A 13111-nucleotide genomic window follows, 5' to 3' on the forward strand; every position below is an offset into this window, starting at 1 on the left:
ATATTCTGCCCATGAAGACATTGGCATAAGACGGTGCCATTATCGTACCCATAGCAGTGCCATTAACCTGCAAATGTTCTCCATTAAACATGAAGTTGTTGAACTTGAGAACATGTTCAAGGAGCTTAGCAAGGGACTCTGTAGAAGGAAAAGATTTTTACTTCTTACAGGAAATATATCGTGTGGAATATTTGTGTACAAAGATGTGACGTCCATAGTCACGAGGAGGGATGATTTGGGATGTAAAGATGTCTTGTTAATGTAGTCCGTGGTGTCCTTGAGATAGGATAGGAAAGAACTCATCCATGGCGTTAGGTATACTATTGAATTTCATCACTACCCGATCGTACAAAAGTATAGGTACATTATGTCACTAACCATTAAATGATATCTAAAATTCATGCATAACGTGAATACCTCTTTACAATTCGTCAAATCACTATTTCATGAATTTGAAAAAGCCATTGGTTAAGGAAATCATATCTTTAAGTATTGTTAATTTTTATTTACATTATGTGAAAAAAAACCATACCATTATTTCAACATCAATTTACATGATGTAAATATATTATATATATATAATATCAACATTGTATTACATTAGGTAACATAACATAATATAACTTTTACTATTGAAAATGTTCATTGAAAGGCTGCCCCCCCCCCTCCCCTCACGTTTTACTACAATAAAGTGATATAAGGGAAAGTAGTATTGTATGCTAAAGAAATAGGTACTGAAAGAAGTTGGCATTGAAAAAAAGTTGGCCTCGTATAGCACACGTGCACTGTTGGGTAGGGGGAGATCCCGCCTTACCATGTTTAGTGACCAAAATATACATAAAATTATTAAATTGCTTTTACTGTGTAGGGCATTGCATTAGTTTAAGTTTAGCTGAATTAAGTCGGAAGCTTTTTTATATATTACATTTGCAAATGTTTTCCTTTATATAACACTACTGAAAGCAAGCGTATTTATAACTGTATAAATACAGGTACGGGGTCAAGAGGTCATAGATGTGCGTATGGATAAATTTTGATGTAATTTCTCAGTGACGTCATAAAGGGTCGACGCGCGTTTAGTGGATTACATACATACCGTTGGGTTTGAAAAATAATGCATTTCACACGTTAAAAGTCACAATTAGGCAAATTTTTTGTATGAATAAGTCACAAATGTAAATATAAGTAATAAGGTATCATTTTTTGAGTTTTATTGGGATGTAAAACGGGTTGGCACATGATCAAATCTTCCATAAAGCCCTTCGGGCTTTATGAAATTTCTTATTTCTTAAATAAAACTCCTAAAGCCTGAATGCTTCTCCACTTTCACCCCTTGGTTTCAACCATAACGCCCCCTTCCCTGTTCAAGATTCCAATATCCGCCACTGATATGTGCCCATGCATTCTTACTAAGGCATGGTCAATTGATTTAGATGAGGGACTGGTATTTTTTGTAATAGAATTCTGATCCTGGAATGGTTGGAAAAAAAAGACAAATTCCAGTGGCGTAGCATCGTTTTTTAAAGAGGGAGGTCAGCCAAGAAAAAAAATATATACCCGAGAAAACTTGACAAGATTAAAAAAAATTGTCTTAGCCCGAAAATCCCATTTCGGGGGATTGGGGTTGGAGGGTCCAACCTCGATCAATCCTAATTTTTTTTTTCAAAAAAAAATTTACATTGCCCTTAGTGGACTATACTTCAACAAAAGTGGGGATGGGGCTGGACTGTCAATGAACATTACATTTTCAAGTTATGTCTGGAAAAAGAGGGGGCTGATATTATGTGCCTGTAATTCGTCCTCATCAATCAGGACCCCCTCCCAGTCGTTAAAACATCAACATTCATCATACTAGATATACAATATGTAAATGTATTCTTACATCACGTACTGAACTTTTGGAATGAACATCATAAAGAGTTAACACAATATAAAGATATTTGTAAATCACATAAGAAAGAGTTGACATAAAGTAATTATATATCCACATCAAGGAATGGAGTTTTGAGAACATGTAATAAAGTTTGATACATTATAAAGATATGTTCACATTATGTTATAATTTATTTTACACCACGTAATAAATCGCTGACATAAAAGTAAGATTTGTTCACCTTACATCATGATGTCCTCGGCGTAAAATACAGATGCATTAACATCACGTAATAATGCTTTGATATAATAGAAATATGTATACACACCCAAAAAGGAATGGGCTTTTGACGCAATGATAAGTTTAATTATAGAACACGTGTAAAATAAAATTTACTTGACGTAATGCAATTTTGACCCCACATATAAAAAAAATGAAATAATGTGAAGAAGCATTCATTTCACGTATATAATAAAGTTTCGACACAAATACGATATTTTTACTGCACATAATGAACTTTTTACTTCAAGTTATATATAAAGAGCTGACAGAATGAAAGGATGTATTTACTTCTTGTTATGCAGTATTAACATGATGTAAAGATATTTTTACATCATCTCATAAAAAGTTGACATAACATAAAGATAAGTTCACACATGATAAATTGACATAATGAATGCATAGTTGTATGCTATGAAGCAGTGATGGCGTTCCATACAAATTACTGCTAATACCGTACTTTGTTCTTTCGAGATTACGTGACGAAAACAATCTCGTCTTTTCACAGCACCAATTATTAGGAGAGTAGGCTAGCGTATCAGACACCCCTGTCTAGCAAAGATGATTATCTTGCACAGCAGTAAATTGAGTCTTTTCATTATATATAGGAAGTATCCTTTCTGAATTAGAAGAATGTCCCACAGAAACCAGGGGTAACTGGAGCTACACCTACAAAGATACACAAGGGACTAGCATTTGCCAGTCGAATTCCTCCCTTGATGCCTGTAGTCAAAACACTACTTTTACCTTTGATTACACCAAATGTGCCAATGATATTATGTTTTCAAGTAAGCATTGTATATAATAACAAGCTGTGATTGATATACACAACTGCCCAAACATTTCCAGGGACACGCCATATTCATTTAAGGATATCCGATCCTCAGCCAGAAAGGACAACTCAAAACATTAATATTTGATTTGAAATGCATCAAAATGAAGCTTAATTTTCATTTTTTTTTCATCTTTATAAGATTCAAGGTTTTTGGAAGTCTTAAGAAAGGTCTTATAAAAATTTACATGTGTACCCTATAAAAGGAAAAAAAATAGTACAGTTTTAGAGAAATAAGATTTTCTTGAATTCAGCCTTAGATACCAATGCTTATTAGCATGATATGAAATACATGTTAGACGTGATTTGTGGTGTCAAAAGCCTTTTACACTATGTATGATAGAATACATGACGGAAATAGAAGACAAAAAATACCAAATATGTATAAAATCATGACAATTTCTCTGAATGCCTGGATACCTATCTTTCTTTAACCTAAAATATATTTGTTCATCAATTTGCGTTTAGAAAATGCATTGCTGATATTACAATTCGCTTTTTATGCAAACAAATTTGGAGATTTGACAATTTTCCCTATATAGTATGATTATCTTTAATCTAACTTTAACGAAATACTGTGGATAAATTTACATAACTTTGTGGATTCAGAGATATTTGATTACTTAACTGCTAATTTTATAAACCTGAGGATCGGACTACCTTAAGTGATATCAAAAATACAAAACAATATAACATATTAAACATATACTGTGAAAGCCATTTACGATGAAATGCAGTGTGGTTTTGATTTTAAAATTTTAAAATTATCAAACAAACGCAAGCTATATATTTTCTGAATCTAATTGAAATCGATCAGCAAATGTAGTAAGGAACCCTCTCTACACTGCACACTAAAGAGTTCAGATTCTCTGGCATTTTTTGCTGTTAGAGTGATCTGCCCTCAGATTTGAATTCTAAAAAATAGAAATTCACAGTATATTACACAATTTGTAATAAATTCAAGTATTCTTTACAATTCAAAAGGCCAAGATAAATTATTTGATCATGTTATTTACATGTACTCGCCCCTTGGAAGTACACAACAGTCGTTTCTATTCACTAATACTGTGTCGTGTTTGTTATTTTTCCTGGGGGTAAATGCCACATACATAAAGCGAATATTAGATAGATAAGCTTAATATTAACACCTTTATGCAATATATTTTTCTCAGTGTCCAAAAAAAAAAAATTCACTGGTGTAGAGAGGGTTAAGATTAATAAAAACCTTTAATATGTATTCAGCCATTTGGAGGAACTTTCATATTCTAAATTTTGTTTTCAGCTGAAGGACGTTTACATTGCATTTTTTCTATCAATATTACGCCATCTTCGTATTACACAACGCTATACAATGCCGACTCAGCAACAAACGAAAATAGCACTTTTCGATTTTCATGCATTGTAAGTATTAAAGTTTTTTTCCCCAATATCACTATATATATGTTTTTTTAATAAGACATATTGCCATATTTTTCTTTTTTTTTTTAATCTTTTATCATTAAAATAATAATTTACCGAATAAGGATTGTCTATATTATTAATCTTAAACCTTTTTGTGGCTACTTTATTCTAAATCACTACATCAAATATCTCTTAGTTGTCAAATAAGATTAATTTTTTCCGTCATTTAATATTGACTTGTATAAAAAATTAGTAGATTATTGACATTATCATTGAAAATACTAGTAGTAAAAAAACAAAAGCAATTCCGAATCGGTATATGTTTGATATAAGCAATGCAAATTATTATTTGCAGTTCAGCAAAATGCTCTTATTGAAATTGGATAAATCAATGTGATAGTGGCACCAATTTTAAGGTGTAATATCCCTCTGAATAGAGAGATAACTTTCTGATGACAATTTCCTATGAAAGCCAATGGATTGTCATATCAGATTTAATAGATTCCATTCGTGAAGACTGTCTTATAGTCAACTCAATCAAATTTGTTCAATCGTTCAGACGTGGATTTCTAGTTTCTATTGCCAATATTTTTATTAATTATTTATAATAGTTTACCTAAAACATTTATACCCAGTTCCTTCAAACGGTGTAAATTGAGATATTTCTATCTCTTAAAGTATGTCATTTAATTGTTATAGCAATTTCAGATGCAGGATTGTTTATAAACATTTAATTAATATTTTGTTTCACTAAAAATATTTTCAAGGGCGAAAATGAAAAGATAACTCATGTTGATGGATGCATATTATTTTACAAGCACAGAAAACAATTTAATATTCTGATTTAAAAAGCGACGCTTCAGTATGTTTTTTAATGAGAATTAGATAGGTATGAGAGTAAATATTATTTTATATACACCTCATATTTCTAATTTTATTGTGAGATAAAAAATAATTTATCTTTCTATTTATTATATCATATTTTCTTTACATCATAATTTGACATATTATTCATTTCTCAAAAAGCAAGCAACACTTCATACTTCAAACTATTTTCCATTTGAATTTAATGCTGTTGTTGTTGATGAAAATCAATGATTGGAATTCTTAAAATACTTTGTAAAATGGTGAAATGTGGAGCAGACGGATATTTCACCTTTAAAAATTCGATGTTTTTAATAATTTATTTCGCATTTATTCATTTGGATTTTAATACATTTGAATAAAAACATGCTTAAAGAATTATGTAGTCACAAAAACGAATTAGATGTATGTTGCAACCACTATTGAAATAATTATTGATTTCAATAGTGCTTTGAACAATGAATCCAATATATATTGAAATAATTATTTCAAAAGTTGCTGACGCGGTGAAACTTTTCTTTCAATACTGGTAGTATTTCAATAGTGGTTGAAGCCTATGGTTACCATATTGAAATGCACTCTCACCCACTTCAGTAGAGGTCGTATTTCAATAGTGGTTTAAACCTATGGTTATTATATTCAAATGTACTCTCACCCACTATTGAAATAATTATTTCAATAATGGTCGTATTTCAATAGTGGTTACTATTTATGTTTGTTATTGAAATGCGCCCTCACCCACCATTGAAATAATTATTTCAAAAGTGGTCGTATTTCAATAGTGGTTATTATCTATGTTTGTTATTGAAATGCACTCTCAACCACTATTGATATAATTATTTCAATAGTGGTCGCAACAGATGCAAGTTTTAAATATTTTTAATATTCCACAGAGCCAAAATGAATTTGAACTACCCCATGTATATATGTATATTTATTTAGATTCCGAAACTTCATAAAAATCCTTACAAACAAAGATACATTGCGGGTTCCAGTAAATGTTCAACCAAGCCTCTTTCGTCACTCCTCACTAAGATATTGACAGTAGTGAAGGAAAAACTTCAAGAGTATTGTGCTACAATATATTCAAGAAGTGGTGTGAATCAGATGTGGGTACTCAAAAATTCCAAAGAACTTTTGGACAGTTTGAAATCCCAAGATTTTACCAAAATCAACAGCTTAAAAATTTACGACTTTCCAACTTTATATGCAATCATTCCCTCACGATAAATGAAAGTCCAGCCTTTTTGGTATCATTGACAGCTGCTTTTACAATAGAAATGGAACTCGTCAATTTACTTACCTTGTCATTGGTCATTACCGAAATTATTTTGTAAAAACACATTCTGATTGCACACACAAGTACTCTGAAGTTGACATCAAAAAGATACTTAAACTTGAGTTTCTGATTACCAATATATATTTGTTTGTTGGAGACCAGGTGTTCCAACAATCTATTGGAATTCCCATGGGTACCAATTGGGCTCCGTTATTAGACCTATTTTTGTATTCATATGAAGCAGAATTTTGTAAACTCTTATGCGTAAAAAGAAGAAAACACTTGCTGTGGCCTTCAACTCGACATTTAGATATATCGACGACGTATTTTCAATTAACAATGGTGATTTCAATTCCTACGTCAATACGGTATATCCTGGTGAGCTTGAGATAAAAGATACCACGAAGTTTGACACATCTGTTTCATACTTGGATATTTTACTTGAAAAAGACGTTAATGATAATCTAACAACCCAGCTATATGATAAACTTAATGACTTTAACTTTTCTATCGTCAACTTCCCTTACTTATGCAGCAATATGCCTTCATCACCTGCATACGGAGTGTATATATCTCAGTTGATTCGATACGCAAGAGCATGCTCTACGTATGAAGAATTCCTGAAACGAGGTAAATTATTGACAAGCAAGTTGATGAAACAAGAATATAAACAGTCTCGTTTAAAGTCATCATTTCCTAAGTTCTATGGTCGATACTAACAATGACCTTGTCAGCAAATACAATTTATCATTGAGTCAAATGCTGACTGACGTTTTTGATACTAATTGTTAGTCCATTATTCATACACTGAATTGACGACGGATTTTTCCGTTATTTCCCGATCATGACAAGGAGCACACGGCGGGTGTGACCGGTCAGCAGGGGATGTTCAATCCTCCATGGCACCTGATCCCCCTCTGGTGTTTCAGAGGTCCGTGATTGCTATGCTCCTATTTTGTATTGTTTTTTTGGACTTTGATATTGAATACTGTTCGTAATCTCCATATCCTTCATGTATTTGTTTTCTTGCATTCATTCCATTTGCTTTTTAAATGATTAAATGTTACATTAATTTTTAACATGTACTATTTTGCGTACAACTTTCAAGTGATCCTAGATGTTAGCCAGCTGTTTTGAATCTTTGGTTATTTGTGACCAGAGTTTACCCATTTTTTAGGACAGTGAGATACAGATAACCATTGTATTATAAGTCTGCCATATAGCTGGATTGATTTCCATGTCGTTAATCTTTATATACTATATACAAGGCGCCAAACGAAACAAACCGGAAAACGTGACAAAAGGAAGCAAAAATTCATTTTAAAATGTTTTTGTCAGATTTGTATTGTTGATGGATTTTTTTTAGATCAATTGCTATTTGATATCTTCATCTTTTAAATTAAAGTACGAATGAAAATCACATTATTTATTTTCGCGCGAGTGAAGGAAAACTATTTCATAACTTGATATATCTGAAAGCCGCCAGTCCCCTAAATTATGTAAAAGACCAAAATAATTTTAATTTTGTTTTTTTTTCAGGTTAGAAAGCATTATTCAATTTCTATTTTTATCTTTGTTTAATTTAGTACATAGAATTGGTATCTGCAGACTTGGTTCATATAACGCAGTATCCCCAGCACTGTCATCCACAGCAAACAGCAACAGATGTTCCCTCCCCCGGGGCTTCATTAACTCTCTCATTCCAAAGTAAGTCAAGGATTTAATATCACTGTCAGTGACACATTAATATACCAAGTTTTAAAAATTATAATATAAACAAAAATCTTCTTTTTTTTCAGGTCATTGTGGTGAGTGTTTGAAGTTACCATTTCATCTACAATGGAGACTATTGGTATTATATTTTTTGTCGCCTGCGGAGCAGAGCGGCACCACGTGATCGCTTTACCTGGCGTCTGTCTGTCTGTACGTCCGTCTATCTGTCCGTCTATCACACCTTATATCTCAAAACTGTAAGAGATGTGGACTTAATATTTTGCACATTTATTGCTTGACATCATGGCATTTGTAAATTGCCATGGATACACACCTCGTGACCCTTGACCTTGTCCTTTGATTTACTTTACTAAAAAGTTCCAAGTGCCAATATACAGCATATACGAGGGGTGATCAAAAAGTTCTTTAAAAGATCTTTATATTTATAAAACCACAATTCAGATCAGAATGAAATTTGTCACACATAGAGTCATACACATGTTCTATAAATAGCATATGTAATGGAACGTTTTGTTTGTGACGTCACAATGTGAAAATGACGTCAATATGTAGATCACTTGTGACAAAAATGGTTGACTCAGTCGTATTCGAGAAATGAACGGCTGTAAAGTTAAACGTATATCTTGGAAATCCCTTTGCAGAAGTTTATAACAATTTGTACACGGTTTATGAAGACAACACTCAAGCCAGAAGTTTTGTCACAAATTGGATTGATTGTATGAATGAAGGAAGGGAAATGTTCAAAAATGTTTGTTCTGTTGCCCATTGAAAGCAAACTGGGAAAGAGACGTGTCTTTTGTTTCGCAATTTGATATGAGAGATCGCCAAGTTACAGTTTGAAAAATAGATAAATATCTTTACAATAATATAATTATTAAATCCTTAAAATATCGTTTACTTCAGACATTAAACATATCAGATATGATAAATTGAAGGTACCCATACTTAACCCACATGAATTAAACGAGGCTCAAAAGACAGATAACTTGGGTTTTGATGGTCACCATGCTCATTCTGCATTAGGGTATCATTATCCACCCATACGATTGCTGAGATTAGGCCATTTCTGACAAATGGACCGTTTCTGTTGTAAAAAAAATAACTTGCATGGTAAGAAATATTAGAGCCGGAAAAAATTTTAAGCTTCTGTGACAGAACGCAAAAGAGCATGTCACATGACAGCTTATATCACGTGATCCGCGCATGGACAGAATGATTGCAGATGCGCATTCAAATTGGAGAGGACAACTTTGAAACATTTTCAACACTGAAACCCTATATCAATTCTTAATTGGAAGTAATTTGATTAGTTCGCGAACTTTTTGATCACCCCTCGTATTTAACATTTAAGGGGGGTAATTCTATGCTATTTAGCATGTGTACTGATCGATTGTTAAAAAATATTATGAAAAATACCAACGTTACAATTCACTTGAAATTGACTTTTGACCTACTTTACAAAAAATACCCCGGACAATTTAATTGAACTTAAGAATTTTGAGGGGCGGGTGTTCATAATTAATATTTATACATGTGTTTGAGCTCATAATAATATTCTTTTAAACTATGATATTCAGTGACCACACAAACTGATATTTAAATATTCTGAAAATACATTGGGATCGGGATCCCACAACGGATCGCGTAGATTGACAAATAGTGTAGCTCTATCAGGTCGAGTACACTACCTTATATGGAAGGCAATTTACAACACGTGACGATGTCTTCGTCACACCTGTTCTTCTGTTCAATTGAAAGGCCAAAGTTGAAAGATTTATACCGGGTATTTTAAAGACACTGCTCCATTCTCACATTTAATATTGGAGTTGTTTTAGATGATTAACAGTTGCTTCTAATACCGCATAAAAGCTTTCAAATTGACGTTTGCATGTACATAAAAACATTTTGATAACAAAGAGCTGTTAAATACTAATTGTGCACCATGTACTGCTGTCTAAAGCTATGAACACCTATATCACGTGAAAAAAAACTCGAAATGCTTTATCGACACGATTGCACCTACGTCTCTTTGAAAAATGGTTTAGGCCGATGTATTATACGTCGATACAAGACTTCAAAAAGCAAATTTTGTAAACGTGAGCATGGAAATGAAAGATTATACATCATTTTAAATATTATTTCATAATTCTCAAAAAAGAATTGAAACAAAGTGACAATTCAAATTGCCCTTTATTTTCATCACAACTGAGTACTTGTACATGTAGTAGCCCACAATGCATTGCAACTCAAGGTCAAGGGTCACGAGGTCGGTAAGCATGGCAATTTACGTAAAAATTTATGCCACAGTGCCAAGCAATAAATGTGCAAAATATCAAGTCTATATCTTTTACATTTCTTGAGATACAAGGTGGGACAGACGGACAGACAGACAGACGCCGGGTAAAATGATATAAAAATGGGCTTGCAAAATGGGTGTGTGGTCCAAAGTATAAGAGAAATCGATGTAAACAACGCACCCCTGCCACATGCATATTAATCAGCTAAATTCCTAATTACAGTGTAAAAGTAAAAGTAAAAATCAAAAGTTAATAAATTACAATGTTTGATGGAAAAATGAAGGCAAAATACGTAGAAAATTCTTTATCTTATTTTTGTAATTACCGGTGGTCTTACACGATTCCTTCTTAAACAATTTGAGAAAAAAATCAGTTTATGTTTAGACTTTGATTTATCTGTTCATGCCGTTAAAAATTCAGTGAGGAAGAATTTGATAGAATTGAAAATGTAAGGGGTCAAAACATTTTTTTGAAAAAAAAAAAACTATTCAGTATATAACGAGAGATGTGGGGGTCCTCGCATGATTACCTGACAATGCCTGACTACCCCTCTTTGGAAAAAGATGATGTGACATTTGACCCCCGGAAAATTGACAAAAAATTAAACATCCAAATTTTCTCTAATTTTTTGCATGCAACTAATCACTGATTTGTGTACACCAATGTAATCCTCTTTTTAAAAAAAATAAAAACGTAAATTGGAAGACTTAGAACTTTCATGTGCGTAGGAGTACCATGTTTACATTCAACTCCCTTATGAAAATTGACCCCGCCCTACTTACTGATGACCTTTAAATATGTGAACGAAAGAGGGTACATCTTTCTCTTTTGGCTAACATTTTATCTAAATTTACCTAGAAGTTGAAGGATCAATCTTTTCAAGGAAAGGACAAGGTCAAATAACCTCCTCGTGTAAAATCCTTATTTAGAGCACATTTTTTCTCCCCTTGGCTCTTTTTGGGCTCATGCTTTATTCACAGAGTACTCTCTGGTAGAGGGTGTGTAGTGACAATGAACCAATATTTTAAATGTAAGGTCAAAGACAGAAAATCTCTTTGCATAAAATAATACAGAGCATAAGTTCTTTCTAATTTTTAGAGATTATAGGTAAAAGTCAACAAACTTTTTGTGTACAATCCTTGACCAGGCTTTATTTTTTTTCCCCTTGGCCATACGTGGATCAAACACTTTCTAGATTGGCTTTCAAGTTTAATGAAAACCTATGCAAATAATATCTTGATCATTTTTCCTTCCATCCAAGTCACACACACAAAAATGTAAATGAGTTTGAGGTAAAGGCCTAAATCCATTACAAAAACATGACTGTCTTTAACAGTACGACATTTAACTCTGGACACGACATAGCCCCATTACTACCATTTCTCATTGCGATATCAAAAATATTTTTGTATCACTTGGTGGGATTTCTTAGCAGTATCCCAGGGTCTTATGTTGAGCTAAAAAACATCTCAACTTCTAAAGATATGGAGTCCTAAAACTCAGAATCCCATGGGAGAATGTGGGATTTTGAATCCCACCAACTATCCCATCATTCTCCCATGGGAGAAAAAATATCAGATGGGATGTTTTATACCAATGGGATTTTTATCAGCCCTGTTTTTTTTTGTCACCGCAACTCCTCATTACCCGCTGCACAGAATTTCGTAACTTTGTAGATATTTAGGACACAATGTGTAGATGTGCATATTACCAGAAAATTCCGAATCCTTTATTTTTCTGGGAATTTCGGCACTTTTCAACTTAGATTTTTGGGGATATCTTGAATATAGCGATGAACAGTTTGTCAGTGCAACTCTTCATAAAAATCGCTGCACAGAATTTCATCAAACTTTGCAGATATTTAGGAAACAATGTGTAGATGTGCATATTACCGGGAAATTCCGATTCCTGTTTTTTCCCGGGATTTTCAGCACTTTGAGTTTTTGGGGAGCGTGGGGTATGTGAGCTTGCTCATTGTTATTTGCAAGTGGGAATAGGTGGAATTGAGATTTTTAAAAAGTGGGAATAGGTAGAATGGTGGGATTTTCAGTCCCACCAACTATCCCACGTTTCTCCCATGGTAGAAAAAATGTCAGATGGGATGTTTTCTCGTGGGGGATTTTATTCTCCCTTAAATTTGTTTAAATGAGATAAATCCCACGGATATTGACAATTATTTTCTCCAGTACATTGTTATTGTTGGCATATTTTCTACATATTATTTATGTTATGTATATTATGATGAGAAATTTGTCATTGTCATACTGTATGGTATATATTTCATGCTTCTCAATGTATGGGAGAAATTGTTTGATTGTCAATATCCGTGGGGCTTATCCCTTTTGAACAAATTTGTGGGAGAAAAAAATCCCAATGGGATAAAACATCCCATCTGACATTTTTTCTCCCATGGGAGAAACGTGGGATAGTTGGTGGGACTGAAAATCCCACCATTCTCCCATGGGATTCTGAGTTTTAGGACTTCATATCTTTGGAAGTGGAAATGTTTGTAAGTTGAACATGAGTCCCTGGAGTACTGCTTAGAAATTCCA

At 33.1% G+C, this 13111-nt stretch overlaps 1 long non-coding RNA gene across 1 annotated transcript; it reads left to right on the forward strand.

Annotated features, from left to right (window-relative positions):
- The first annotated feature begins 2768 nt into the window (after nt 1–2768).
- Nucleotides 2769–8200, forward strand: LOC134267342 (uncharacterized). Its single transcript, XR_009992135.1, has 3 exons — nt 2769–2940; nt 4267–4385; nt 8115–8200. It is a non-coding gene; the product is annotated as an uncharacterized LOC134267342 (long non-coding RNA).
- The last annotated feature ends 4911 nt before the right edge of the window (nt 8201–13111 follow it).

The sequence above is a fragment of the Saccostrea cucullata genome, unplaced genomic scaffold, assembly GCF_032062105.1.
Source record: "Saccostrea cucullata isolate Sc308-1 unplaced genomic scaffold, CSIRO_AGI_Scuc_v1 ctg3474, whole genome shotgun sequence".
NCBI classification, from domain to species: Eukaryota; Metazoa; Mollusca; class Bivalvia; order Ostreida; family Ostreidae; genus Saccostrea; species Saccostrea cuccullata.